Here is a 15465-nt window from a genome sequence, read left to right as displayed (position 1 = left end):
AGATTTCATTATAACTTGACATTCTGAGTTGTTTTCATGAAACCTGCGCTTCCCCTACAAGAGTTCAACCTACCATTATAGGAAAACGTGTTTTCGTGAAGAAATCATGACAAACTAACACAAAATGAAGATTTCATTATAACTTGACATTCTGAGTTGTTTTCATGAAACCTACGCTTCCCCTACAAGAGTTCGACCTAACATTATAGGAAAACGTGTTTTCGTGAAGAAATCATGACAAACTAACACAAAATGAAGATTTCATTATAACTTGACATTCTGAGTTTATTTCATGAAATCTGCGCTTCCCCTACAAGAGTTCAACCTACCATTATAGGAAAACGTGTTTTCCTGAAGAAATCATGACAAACTAACACAAAATGAAGATTTCATTATAACTTGACATTCTGAGTTGTTTTCATGAAACCTGCGCTTCCCCTACAAGAGTTCAACCAACCATTATAGGAAAACGTGTTTTCGTGCAGAAATCATGACAAACTAACACAAAATGAAGATTTCATTATAACTTGACATTCTGAGTTGTTTTCATGAAACCTGCGCTTTCCCTACAAGAGTTCAACCTACCATTATAGGAAAACGTGTTTTCGTGAAGAAATCATGACAAACTAACACAAAATGAAGATTTCATTATAACTTGACATTCTGAGTTGTTTTCATGAAACCTGCGCTTCCCCTACAAGAGTTCGACCTAACATTATAGGAAAACGTGTTTTCGTGAAGAAATCATGACAAACTAACACAAAATGAAGATTTCATTATAACTTGACATTCTGAGTTGTTTTCTTGAAACCTGCGCTTCCCCTACAAGAGTTCAACCTACCATTATAGGAAAACGTGTTTTCCTGAAGAAATCATGACAAACTAACACAAAATGAAGATTTCATTATAACTTGACATTCTGAGTTGTTTTCATGAAACCTGCGCTTCCCCTACAAGAGTTCAACCAACCATTATAGGAAAACGTGTTTTCGTGAAGAAATCATGACAAACTAACACAAAATGAAGATTTCATTATAACTTGACATTCTGAGTTGTTTTCATGAAACCTGCGCTTTCCCTACAAGAGTTCAACCTACCATTATAGGAAAACGTGTTTTCATGAAGAAATCATGACAAACTAACACAAAATGAAGATTTCATTATAACTTGACATTCTGAGTTGTTTTCATGAAACCTGCGCTTCCCCTACAAGAGTTCGACCTAACATTATAGGAAAACGTGTTTTCGTGAAGAAATCATGACAAACTAACACAAAATGAAGATTTCATTATAACTTGACATTCTGAGTTGTTTTCATGAAACCTGCGCTTCCCCTATAAGAGTTCAACCTACCATTATAGAAAAAAGTGTTTTCGTGAAGAAATCATGACAAACTAACACAAAATGAAGATTTCATTATAACTTGACATTCTGAGTTGTTTTCATGAAACCTGCGCTTCCCCTACAAGAGTTCAACCTACCATTATAGGAAAACGTGTTTTCGTGAAGAAATCATGACAAACTAACACAAAATGAAGATTTCATTATAACTTGACATTCTGAGTTTATTTCATGAAACCTGCGCTTCCCCTACAAGAGTTCAACCTACCATTATAGGAAAACGTGTTTTCGTGAAGAAATCATGACAAACTAACACAAAATGAAGATTTCATTATAACTTGACATTCTGAGTTGTTTTCATGAAACCTGCGCTTCCCCTACAAGAGTTCAACCTACCATTATAGGAAAACGTGTTTTCGTGAAGAAATCATGACAAACTAACACAAAATGAAGATTTCATTATAACTTGACATTCTGAGTTTATTTCATGAAACCTGCGCTTCCCCTACAAGAGTTCAACCTACCATTATAGGAAAACGTGTTTTCGTGAAGAAATCATGACAAACTAACACAAAATGAAGATTTCATTATAACTTGACATTCTGAGTTGTTTTCATGAAACCTGCGCTTCCCCTATAAGAGTTCAACCTACCATTATAGAAAAAAGTGTTTTCGTGAAGAAATCATGACAAACTAACACAAAATGAAGATTTCATTATAACTTGACATTCTGAGTTGTTTTCATGAAACCTGCGCTTCCCCTACAAGAGTTCAACCTACCATTATAGGAAAACGTGTTTTCGTGAAGAAATCATGACAAATTAACACAAAATGAAGATTTCATTATAACTTGACATTCTGAGTTTATTTCATGAAACCTGCGCTTCCCCTACAAGAGTTCAACCTACCATTATAGGAAAACGTGTTTTCGTGAAGAAATCATGACAAACTAACACAAAATGAAGATTTCATTATAACTTGACATTCTGAGTTGTTTTCATGAAACCTGCGCTTCCCCTACAAGAGTTCAACCTACCATTATAGGAAAACGTGTTTTCGTGAAGAAATCATGACAAACTAACACAAAATGAAGATTTCATTATAACTTGACATTCTGAGTTGTATTCATGAAACCTGCGCTTCCCCTACAAGAGTTCAACCTACCATTATAGGAAAACGTGTTTTCGTGAAGAAATCATGACAAACTAACACAAAATGAAGATTTCATTATAACTTGACATTCTGAGTTGTTTTCATGAAACCTGCGCTTCCCCTACAAGAGTTCGACCTACCATTATAGGAAAACGTGTTTTCGTGAAGAAATCATGACAAACTAACACAAAATGAAGATTTCATTATAACTTGACATTCTGAGTTTATTTCATGAAACCTGCGCTTCCCCTACAAGAGTTCAACCTACCATTATAGGAAAACGTGTTTTCGTGAAGAAATCATGACAAACTAACACAAAATGAAGATTTCATTATAACTTGACATTCTGAGTTGTTTTCATGAAACCTGCGCTTCCCCTATAAGAGTTCAACCTACCATTATAGAAAAAAGTGTTTTCGTGAAGAAATCATGACAAACTAACACAAAATGAAGATTTCATTATAACTTGACATTCTGAGTTGTTTTCATGAAACCTGCGCTTCCCCTACAAGAGTTCAACCTACCATTATAGGAAAACGTGTTTTCGTGAAGAAATCATGACAAACTAACACAAAATGAAGATTTCATTATAACTTGACATTCTGAGTTGTTTTCATGAAACCTGCGCTTCCCCTATAAGAGTTCAACCTACCATTATAGAAAAAAGTGTTTTCGTGAAGAAATCATGACAAACTAACACAAAATGAAGATTTCATTATAACTTGACATTCTGAGTTGTTTTCATGAAACCTGCGCTTCCCCTACAAGAGTTCAACCTACCATTATAGGAAAACGTGTTTTCGTGAAGAAATCATGACAAACTAACACAAAATGAAGATTTCATTATAACTTGACATTCTGAGTTTATTTCATGAAACCTGCGCTTCCCCTACAAGAGTTCAACCTACCATTATAGGAAAACGTGTTTTCGTGAAGAAATCATGACAAACTAACACAAAATGAAGATTTCATTATAACTTGACATTCTGAGTTGTTTTCATGAAACCTGCGCTTCCCCTACAAGAGTTCGACCTAACATTATAGGAAAACGTGTTTTCGTGAAGAAATCATGACAAACTAACACAAAATGAAGATTTCATTATAACTTGACATTCTGAGTTTATTTCATGAAATCTGCGCTTCCCCTACAAGAGTTCAACCTACCATTATAGGAAAACGTGTTTTCGTGAAGAAATCATGACAAACTAACACAAAATGAAGATTTCATTATAACTTGACATTCTGAGTTTATTTCATGAAACCTGCGCTTCCCCTACAAGAGTTCAACCTACCATTATAGGAAAACGTGTTTTCGTGAAGAAATCATGACAAACTAACACAAAATGAAGATTTCATTATAACTTGACATTCTGAGTTGTTTTCATGAAACCTGCGCTTCCCCTACAAGAGTTCAACCTACCATTATAGGAAAACGTGTTTTCGTGAAGAAATCATGACAAACTAACACAAAATGAAGATTTCATTATAACTTGACATTCTGAGTTTATTTCATGAAACCTGCGCTTCCCCTACAAGAGTTCAACCTACCATTATAGGAAAACGTGTTTTCGTGAAGAAATCATGACAAACTAACACAAAATGAAGATTTCATTATAACTTGACATTCTGAGTTGTTTTCATGAAACCTGCGCTTCCCCTATAAGAGTTCAACCTACCATTATAGAAAAAAGTGTTTTCGTGAAGAAATCATGACAAACTAACACAAAATGAAGATTTCATTATAACTTGACATTCTGAGTTGTTTTCATGAAACCTGCGCTTCCCCTACAAGAGTTCAACCTACCATTATAGGAAAACGTGTTTTCGTGAAGAAATCATGACAAACTAACACAAAATGAAGATTTCATTATAACTTGACATTCTGAGTTTATTTCATGAAACCTGCGCTTCCCCTACAAGAGTTCAACCTACCATTATAGGAAAACGTGTTTTCGTGAAGAAATCATGACAAACTAACACAAAATGAAGATTTCATTATAACTTGACATTCTGAGTTGTTTTCATGAAACCTGCGCTTCCCCTACAAGAGTTCAACCTACCATTATAGGAAAACGTGTTTTCGTGAAGAAATCATGACAAACTAACACAAGATGAAGATTTCATTATAACTTGACATTCTGAGTTGTATTCATGAAACCTGCGCTTCCCCTACAAGAGTTCAACCTACCATTATAGGAAAACGTGTTTTCGTGAAGAAATCATGACAAACTAACACAAAATGAAGATTTCATTATAACTTGACATTCTGAGTTGTTTTCATGAAACCTGCGCTTCCCCTACAAGAGTTCGACCTACCATTATAGGAAAACGTGTTTTCGTGAAGAAATCATGACAAACTAACACAAAATGAAGATTTCATTATAACTTGACATTCTGAGTTGTTTTCATGAAACCTGCGCTTCCCCTACAAGAGTTCGACCTACCATTATAGGAAAACGTGTTTTCGTGAAGAAATCATGACAAACTAACACAAAATGAAGATTTCATTATAACTTGACATTCTGAGTTGTTTTCATGAAACCTGCGCTTCCCCTACAAGAGTTCGACCTAACATTATAGGAAAACGTGTTTTCGTGAAGAAATCATGACAAACTAACACAAAATGAAGATTTCATTATAACTTGACATTCTGAGTTTATTTCATGAAATCTGCGCTTCCCCTACAAGAGTTCAACCTACCATTATAGGAAAACGTGTTTTCCTGAAGAAATCATGACAAACTAACACAAAATGAAGATTTCATTATAACTTGACATTCTGAGTTGTTTTCATGAAACCTGCGCTTCCCCTACAAGAGTTCGACCTAACATTATAGGAAAACGTGTTTTCGTGAAGAAATCATGACAAACTAACACAAAATGAAGATTTCATTATAACTTGACATTCTGAGTTTATTTCATGAAACCTGCGCTTCCCCTACAAGAGTTCCACCTACCATTATAGGAAAACGTGTTTTCATGAAGAAATCATGACAAACTAACACAAAATGAAGATTTCATTATAACTTGACATTCTGAGTTGTTTTCATGAAACCTGCGCTTCCCCTACAAGAGTTCAACCTACCATTATAGGAAAACGTGTTTTCGTGAAGAAATCATGACAAACTAACACAAAATGAAGATTTCATTATAACTTGACATTCTGAGTTGTTTTCATGAAACCTGCGCTTCCCCTACAAGAGTTCGACCTAACATTATAGGAAAACGTGTTTTCGTGAAGAAATCATGACAAACTAACACAAAATGAAGATTTCATTATAACTTGACATTCTGAGTTGTTTTCATGAAACCTGCGCTTTCCCTACAAGAGTTCAACCTACCATTATAGGAAAACGTGTTTTCGTGAAGAAATCATGACAAACTAACACAAAATGAAGATTTCATTATAACTTGACATTCTGAGTTGTTTTCATGAAACCTGCGCTTTCCCTACAAGAGTTCAACCTACCATTATAGGAAAACGTGTTTTCGTGAAGAAATCATGACAAACTAACACAAAATGAAGATTTCATTATAACTTGACATTCTGAGTTGTTTTCATGAAACCTGCGCTTCCCCTACAAGAGTTCGACCTAACATTATAGGAAAACGTGTTTTCGTGAAGAAATCATGACAAACTAACACAAAATGAAGATTTCATTATAACTTGACATTCTGAGTTGTTTTCATGAAACCTGCGCTTCCCCTATAAGAGTTCAACCTACCATTATAGGAAAACGTGTTTTCGTGAAGAAATCATGACAAACTAACACAAAATGAAGATTTCATTATAACTTGTCATTCTGAGTTTATTTCATGAAACCTGCGCTTCCCCTACAAGAGTTCGACCTAACATTATAGGAAAACGTGTTTTCGTGAAGAAATCATGACAAACTAACACAAAATGAAGATTTCATTATAACTTGACATTCTGAGTTTATTTCATGAAACCTGCGCTTCCCCTACAAGAGTTCAACCTACCATTATAGGAAAACGTGTTTTCGTGAAGAAATCATGACAAACTAACACAAAATGAAGATTTCATTATAACTTGACATTCTGAGTTTATTTCATGAAATCTGCGCTTCCCCTACAAGAGTTCAACCTACCATTATAGGAAAACGTGTTTTCGTGAAGAAATCATGACAAACTAACACAAAATGAAGATTTCATTATAACTTGACATTCTGAGTTGTTTTCATGAAACCTGCGCTTCCCCTACAAGAGTTCGACCTAACATTATAGGAAAACGTGTTTTCGTGAAGAAATCATGACAAACTAACACAAAATGAAGATTTCATTATAACTTGACATTCTGAGTTTATTTCATGAAATCTGCGCTTCCCCTACAAGAGTTCAACCTACCATTATAGGAAAACGTGTTTTCGTGAAGAAATCATGACAAACTAACACAAAATGAAGATTTCATTATAACTTGACATTCTGAGTTGTTTTCATGAAACCTGCGCTTCCCCTATAAGAGTTCAACCTACCATTATAGGAAAACGTGTTTTCGTGAAGAAATCATGACAAACTAACACAAAATGAAGATTTCATTATAACTTGACATTCTGAGTTGTTTTCATGAAACCTGCGCTTCCCCTACAAGAGTTCGACCTACCATTATAGGAAAACGTGTTTTCGTGAAGAAATCATGACAAACTAACACAAAATGAAGATTTCATTATAACTTGACATTCTGAGTTTATTTCATGAAACCTGCGCTTCCCCTACAAGAGTTCAACCTACCATTATAGGAAAACGTGTTTTCGTGAAGAAATCATGACAAACTAACACAAAATGAAGATTTCATTATAACTTGACATTCTGAGTTGTTTTCATGAAACCTGCGCTTCCCCTACAAGAGTTCGACCTACCATTATAGGAAAACGTGTTTTCGTGAAGAAATCATGACAAACTAACACAAAATGAAGATTTCATTATAACTTGACATTCTGAGTTTATTTCATGAAACCTGCGCTTCCCCTACAAGAGTTCAACCTACCATTATAGGAAAACGTGTTTTCGTGAAGAAATCATGACAAACTAACACAAAATGAAGATTTCATTATAACTTGACATTCTGAGTTGTTTTCATGAAACCTGCGCTTCCCCTACAAGAGTTCAACCTACCATTATAGGAAAACGTGTTTTCGTGAAGAAATCATGACAAACTAACACAAAATGAAGATTTCATTATAACTTGACATTCTGAGTTGTTTTCATGAAACCTGCGCTTCCCCTACAAGAGTTCGACCTACCATTATAGGAAAACGTGTTTTCGTGAAGAAATCATGACAAACTAACACAAAATGAAGATTTCATTATAACTTGACATTCTGAGTTTATTTCATGAAACCTGCGCTTCCCCTACAAGAGTTCAACCTACCATTATAGGAAAACGTGTTTTCGTGAAGAAATCATGACAAACTAACACAAAATGAAGATTTCATTATAACTTGACATTCTGAGTTGTTTTCATGAAACCTGCGCTTCCCCTATAAGAGTTCAACCTACCATTATAGAAAAAAGTGTTTTCGTGAAGAAATCATGACAAACTAACACAAAATGAAGATTTCATTATAACTTGACATTCTGAGTTTATTTCATGAAACCTGCGCTTCCCCTACAAGAGTTCAACCTACCATTATAGGAAAACGTGTTTTCGTGAAGAAATCATGACAAACTAACACAAAATGAAGATTTCATTATAACTTGACATTCTGAGTTGTTTTCATGAAACCTGCGCTTCCCCTACAAGAGTTCAACCTACCATTATAGGAAAACGTGTTTTCGTGAAGAAATCATGACAAACTAACACAAAATGAAGATTTCATTATAACTTGACATTCTGAGTTGTTTTCATGAAACCTGCGCTTCCCCTACAAGAGTTCAACCTACCATTATAGGAAAACGTGTTTTCGTGAAGAAATCATGACAAACTAACACAAAATGAAGATTTCATTATAACTTGACATTCTGAGTTGTTTTCATGAAACCTGCGCTTCCCCTACAAGAGTTCGACCTACCATTATAGGAAAACGTGTTTTCGTGAAGAAATCATGACAAACTAACACAAAATGAAGATTTCATTATAACTTGACATTCTGAGTTGTTTTCATGAAACCTGCGCTTCCCCTACAAGAGTTCGACCTACCATTATAGGAAAACGTGTTTTCGTGAAGAAATCATGACAAACTAACACAAAATGAAGATTTCATTATAACTTGACATTCTGAGTTTATTTCATGAAACCTGCGCTTCCCCTACAAGAGTTCAACCTACCATTATAGGAAAACGTGTTTTCGTGAAGAAATCATGACAAACTAACACAAAATGAAGATTTCATTATAACTTGACATTCTGAGTTGTTTTCATGAAACCTGCGCTTCCCCTACAAGAGTTCGACCTACCATTATAGGAAAACGTGATTTCGTGAAGAAATCATGACAAACTAACACAAAATGAAGATTTCATTATAACTTGACATTCTGAGTTTATTTCATGAAACCTGCGCTTCCCCTACAAGAGTTCAACCTACCATTATAGGAAAACGTGTTTTCGTGAAGAAATCATGACAAACTAACACAAAATGAAGATTTCATTATAACTTGACATTCTGAGTTGTTTTCATGAAACCTGCGCTTCCCCTACAAGAGTTCGACCTACCATTATAGGAAAACGTGTTTTCGTGAAGAAATCATGACAAACTAACACAAAATGAAGATTTCATTATAACTTGACATTCTGAGTTGTTTTCATGAAACCTGCGCTTCCCCTACAAGAGTTCAACCTACCATTATAGGAAAACGTGTTTTCGTGAAGAAATCATGACAAACTAACACAAAATGAAGATTTCATTATAACTTGACATTCTGAGTTGTTTTCATGAAACCTGCACTTCCCCTACAAGAGTTCAACCTACCATTATAGGAAAACGTGTTTTCGTGAAGAAATCATGACAAACTAACACAAAATGAAGATTTCATTATAACTTGACATTCTGAGTTGTTTTCATGAAACCTGCGCTTCCCCTACAAGAGTTCAACCTACCATTATAGGAAAACGTGTTTTCGTGAAGAAATCATGACAAACTAACACAAAATGAAGATTTCATTATAACTTGACATTCTGAGTTGTTTTCATGAAACCTGCGCTTCCCCTACAAGAGTTCAACCTACCATTATAGGAAAACGTGTTTTCGTGAAGAAATCATGACAAACTAACACAAAATGAAGATTTCATTATAACTTGACATTCTGAGTTGTTTTCATGAAACCTGCGCTTCCCCTACAAGAGTTCAACCTACCATTATAGGAAAACGTGTTTTCGTGAAGAAATCATGACAAACTAACACAAAATGAAGATTTCATTATAACTTGACATTCTGAGTTGTTTTCATGAAACCTGCGCTTCCCCTACAAGAGTTCAACCTACCATTATAGGAAAACGTGTTTTCGTGAAGAAATCATGACAAACTAACACAAAATGAAGATTTCATTATAACTTGACATTCTGAGTTGTTTTCATGAAACCTGCACTTCCCCTACAAGAGTTCAACCTACCATTATAGGAAAACGTGTTTTCGTGAAGAAATCATGACAAACTAACACAAAATGAAGATTTCATTATAACTTGACATTCTGAGTTGTTTTCATGAAACCTGCGCTTCCCCTACAAGAGTTCGACCTACCATTATAGGAAAACGTGTTTTCGTGAAGAAATCATGACAAACTAACACAAAATGAAGATTTCATTATAACTTGACATTCTGAGTTGTTTTCATGAAACCTGCGCTTCCCCTACAAGAGTTCGACCTACCATTATAGGAAAACGTGTTTTCGTGAAGAAATCATGACAAACTAACACAAAATGAAGATTTCATTATAACTTGACATTCTGAGTTTATTTCATGAAACCTGCGCTTCCCCTACAAGAGTTCAACCTACCATTATAGGAAAACGTGTTTTCGTGAAGAAATCATGACAAACTAACACAAAATGAAGATTTCATTATAACTTGACATTCTGAGTTGTTTTCATGAAACCTGCGCTTCCCCTATAAGAGTTCAACCTACCATTATAGGAAAACGTGTTTTCGTGAAGAAATCATGACAAACTAACACAAAATGAAGATTTCATTATAACTTGACATTCTGAGTTTATTTCATGAAACCTGCGCTTCCCCTACAAGAGTTCAACCTACCATTATAGGAAAACGTGTTTTCGTGAAGAAATCATGACAAACTAACACAAAATGAAGATTTCATTATAACTTGACATTCTGAGTTGTTTTCATGAAACCTGCGCTTCCCCTACAAGAGTTCAACCTACCATTATAGGAAAACGTGTTTTCGTGAAGAAATCATGACAAACTAACACAAAATGAAGATTTCATTATAACTTGACATTCTGAGTTGTTTTCATGAAACCTGCGCTTCCCCTACAAGAGTTCAACCTACCATTATAGGAAAACGTGTTTTCGTGAAGAAATCATGACAAACTAACACAAAATGAAGATTTCATTATAACTTGACATTCTGAGTTGTTTTCATGAAACCTGCGCTTCCCCTACAAGAGTTCGACCTACCATTATAGGAAAACGTGTTTTCGTGAAGAAATCATGACAAACTAACACAAAATGAAGATTTCATTATAACTTGACATTCTGAGTTGTTTTCATGAAACCTGCGCTTCCCCTACAAGAGTTCAACCTACCATTATAGGAAAACGTGTTTTCGTGAAGAAATCATGACAAACTAACACAAAATGAAGATTTCATTATAACTTGACATTCTGAGTTGTTTTCATGAAACCTGCACTTCCCCTACAAGAGTTCAACCTACCATTATAGGAAAACGTGTTTTCGTGAAGAAATCATGACAAACTAACACAAAATGAAGATTTCATTATAACTTGACATTCTGAGTTGTTTTCATGAAACCTGCGCTTCCCCTACAAGAGTTCAACCTACCATTATAGGAAAACGTGTTTTCGTGAAGAAATCATGACAAACTAACACAAAATGAAGATTTCATTATAACTTGACATTCTGAGTTGTTTTCATGAAACCTGCGCTTCCCCTACAAGAGTTCGACCTACCATTATAGGAAAACGTGTTTTCGTGAAGAAATCATGACAAACTAACACAAAATGAAGATTTCATTATAACTTGACATTCTGAGTTTATTTCATGAAACCTGCGCTTCCCCTACAAGAGTTCAACCTACCATTATAGGAAAACGTGTTTTCGTGAAGAAATCATGACAAACTAACACAAAATGAAGATTTCATTATAACTTGACATTCTGAGTTGTTTTCATGAAACCTGCGCTTCCCCTACAAGAGTTCAACCTACCATTATAGGAAAACGTGTTTTCGTGAAGAAATCATGACAAACTAACACAAAATGAAGATTTCATTATAACTTGACATTCTGAGTTGTTTTCATGAAACCTGCGCTTCCCCTACAAGAGTTCAACCTACCATTATAGGAAAACGTGTTTTCGTGAAGAAATCATGACAAACTAACACAAAATGAAGATTTCATTATAACTTGACATTCTGAGTTGTTTTCATGAAACCTGCGCTTCCCCTACAAGAGTTCAACCTACCATTATAGGAAAACGTGTTTTCGTGAAGAAATCATGACAAACTAACACAAAATGAAGATTTCATTATAACTTGACATTCTGAGTTGTTTTCATGAAACCTGCGCTTCCCCTACAAGAGTTCAACCTACCATTATAGGAAAACGTGTTTTCGTGAAGAAATCATGACAAACTAACACAAAATGAAGATTTCATTATAACTTGACATTCTGAGTTGTTTTCATGAAACCTGCGCTTCCCCTACAAGAGTTCAACCTACCATTATAGGAAAACGTGTTTTCGTGAAGAAATCATGACAAACTAACACAAAATGAAGATTTCATTATAACTTGACATTCTGAGTTGTTTTCATGAAACCTGCGCTTCCCCTACAAGAGTTCGACCTACCATTATAGGAAAACGTGTTTTCGTGAAGAAATCATGACAAACTAACACAAAATGAAGATTTCATTATAACTTGACATTCTGAGTTGTTTTCATGAAACCTGCGCTTCCCCTACAAGAGTTCAACCTACCATTATAGGAAAACGTGTTTTCGTGAAGAAATCATGACAAACTAACACAAAATGAAGATTTCATTATAACTTGACATTCTGAGTTGTTTTCATGAAACCTGCGCTTCCCCTACAAGAGTTCAACCTACCATTATAGGAAAACGTGTTTTCGTGAAGAAATCATGACAAACTAACACAAAATGAAGATTTCATTATAACTTGACATTCTGAGTTGTTTTCATGAAACCTGCGCTTCCCCTACAAGAGTTCAACCTACCATTATAGGAAAACGTGTTTTCGTGAAGAAATCATGACAAACTAACACAAAATGAAGATTTCATTATAACTTGACATTCTGAGTTGTTTTCATGAAACCTGCGCTTCCCCTACAAGAGTTCGACCTACCATTATAGGAAAACGTGTTTTCGTGAAGAAATCATGACAAACTAACACAAAATGAAGATTTCATTATAACTTGACATTCTGAGTTGGATTCATGAAACCTGCGCTTCCCCTACAAGAGTTCAACCTACCATTATAGGAAAACGTGTTTTCGTGAAGAAATCATGACAAACTAACACAAAATGAAGATTTCATTATAACTTGACATTCTGAGTTGTTTTCATGAAACCTGCGCTTCCCCTACAAGAGTTCAACCTACCATTATAGGAAAACGTGTTTTCGTGAAGAAATCATGACAAACTAACACAAAATGAAGATTTCATTATAACTTGACATTCTGAGTTGTTTTCATGAAACCTGCGCTTCCCCTACAAGAGTTCAACCTACCATTATAGGAAAACGTGTTTTCGTGAAGAAATCATGACAAACTAACACAAAATGAAGATTTCATTATAACTTGACATTCTGAGTTGTTTTCATGAAACCTGCGCTTCCCCTACAAGAGTTCAACCTACCATTATAGGAAAACGTGTTTTCGTGAAGAAATCATGACAAACTAACACAAAATGAAGATTTCATTATAACTTGACATTCTGAGTTGTTTTCATGAAACCTGCGCTTCCCCTACAAGAGTTCGACCTACCATTATAGGAAAACGTGTTTTCGTGAAGAAATCATGACAAACTAACACAAAATGAAGATTTCATTATAACTTGACATTCTGAGTTGTTTTCATGAAACCTGCGCTTCCCCTACAAGAGTTCAACCTACCATTATAGGAAAACGTGTTTTCGTGAAGAAATCATGACAAACTAACACAAAATGAAGATTTCATTATAACTTGACATTCTGAGTTGTTTTCATGAAACCTGCGCTTCCCCTACAAGAGTTCAACCTACCATTATAGGAAAACGTGTTTTCGTGAAGAAATCATGACAAACTAACACAAAATGAAGATTTCATTATAACTTGACATTCTGAGTTGTTTTCATGAAACCTGCGCTTCCCCTACAAGAGTTCGACCTACCATTATAGGAAAACGTGTTTTCGTGAAGAAATCATGACAAACTAACACAAAATGAAGATTTCATTATAACTTGACATTCTGAGTTGTTTTCATGAAACCTGCGCTTCCCCTACAAGAGTTCAACCTACCATTATAGGAAAACGTGTTTTCGTGAAGAAATCATGACAAACTAACACAAAATGAAGATTTCATTATAACTTGACATTCTGAGTTTATTTCATGAAACCTGCGCTTCCCCTACAAGAGTTCGACCTACCATTATAGGAAAACGTGTTTTCGTGAAGAAATCATGACAAACTAACACAAAATGAAGATTTCATTATAACTTGACATTCTGAGTTTATTTCATGAAACCTGCGCTTCCCCTACAAGAGTTCAACCTACCATTATAGGAAAACGTGTTTTCGTGAAGAAATCATGACAAACTAACACAAAATGAAGATTTCATTATAACTTGACATTCTGAGTTTATTTCATGAAATCCTGCGCTTCCCCTACAAGAGTTCAACCTACCATTATAGGAAAACGTGTTTTCGTGAAGAAATCATGACAAACTAACACAAAATGAAGATTTCATTATAACTTGACATTCTGAGTTGTTTTCATGAAACCTGCGCTTCCCCTACAAGAGTTCAACCTACCATTATAGGAAAACGTGTTTTCGTGAAGAAATCATGACAAACTAACACAAAATGAAGATTTCATTATAACTTGACATTCTGAGTTGTTTTCATGAAACCTGCGCTTCCCCTACAAGAGTTCAACCTACCATTATAGGAAAACGTGTTTTCGTGAAGAAATCATGACAAACTAACACAAAATGAAGATTTCATTATAACTTGACATTCTGAGTTGTTTTCATGAAACCTGCGCTTCCCCTACAAGAGTTCAACCTACCATTATAGGAAAACGTGTTTTCGTGAAGAAATCATGACAAACTAACACAAAATGAAGATTTCATTATAACTTGACATTCTGAGTTGTTTTCATGAAACCTGCGCTTCCCCTACAAGAGTTCGACCTACCATTATAGGAAAACGTGTTTTCGTGAAGAAATCATGACAAACTAACACAAAATGAAGATTTCATTATAACTTGACATTCTGAGTTGTTTTCATGAAACCTGCGCTTCCCCTACAAGAGTTCGACCTACCATTATAGGAAAACGTGTTTTCGTGAAGAAATCATGACAAACTAACACAAAATGAAGATTTCATTATAACTTGACATTCTGAGTTTATTTCATGAAACCTGCGCTTCCCCTACAAGAGTTCAACCTACCATTATAGGAAAACGTGTTTTCGTGAAGAAATCATGACAAACTAACACAAAATGAAGATTTCATTATAACTTGACATTCTGAGTTGTTTTCATGAAACCTGCGCTTCCCCTACAAGAGTTCAACCTACCATTATAGGAAAACGTGTTTTCGTGAAGAAA

The sequence above is a fragment of the Paramormyrops kingsleyae genome, unplaced genomic scaffold (assembly GCF_048594095.1).
Source record: "Paramormyrops kingsleyae isolate MSU_618 unplaced genomic scaffold, PKINGS_0.4 ups26, whole genome shotgun sequence".
Classification (NCBI taxonomy): domain Eukaryota; kingdom Metazoa; phylum Chordata; class Actinopteri; order Osteoglossiformes; family Mormyridae; genus Paramormyrops; species Paramormyrops kingsleyae.
Note: the sequence above shows the minus strand (reverse complement) of the source record.